Raw genomic sequence first — 496 nt, 5'->3', positions numbered from 1 at the left:
GAAATGACCTATACTCCTATACTTGATGTACATGCTAGTACACTGAGGTTATCAGGGGCCTCGATGACGAATCAGGTCCACCTACGAACTACTCATGGGCATGGACAGCTGGGACAGCTGGGAATTCCAAAAAGGAGAAGAAATGACCTATACTCCTATACTTGATGTACATACTAGTACACTGAGGTTATCAGGGACCTCGATGATGAGTCAGGTCTACCTACGAACTACTAATGGGCATGGTTCACCATCTTCCCCCATGTCCCTTTCGGACAGCTGGGATCCATTCTAACTTTTAGTCCTCCCCTGGATGTATCCTGGGCCCAGAGATTAGTCACATGCCAAGGGGGAAATACTTAATTGGTCCCATTCCTCACTGTGACCTGATACAGCATGTGTCTTTTGAGCTGATATGAAACCAAACAGACATTATCTGGCAATGCTCACTTTTCCCTTTGTATCCTAACTTTCTTCTCTTTCCTCACTGCCCTAACCC

This window comes from Myotis davidii, unplaced genomic scaffold (genome assembly GCF_000327345.1).
Source record: "Myotis davidii unplaced genomic scaffold, ASM32734v1 scaffold809, whole genome shotgun sequence".
NCBI classification, from domain to species: domain Eukaryota; kingdom Metazoa; phylum Chordata; class Mammalia; order Chiroptera; family Vespertilionidae; genus Myotis; species Myotis davidii.
This window is presented reverse-complemented; position numbering follows the sequence as displayed.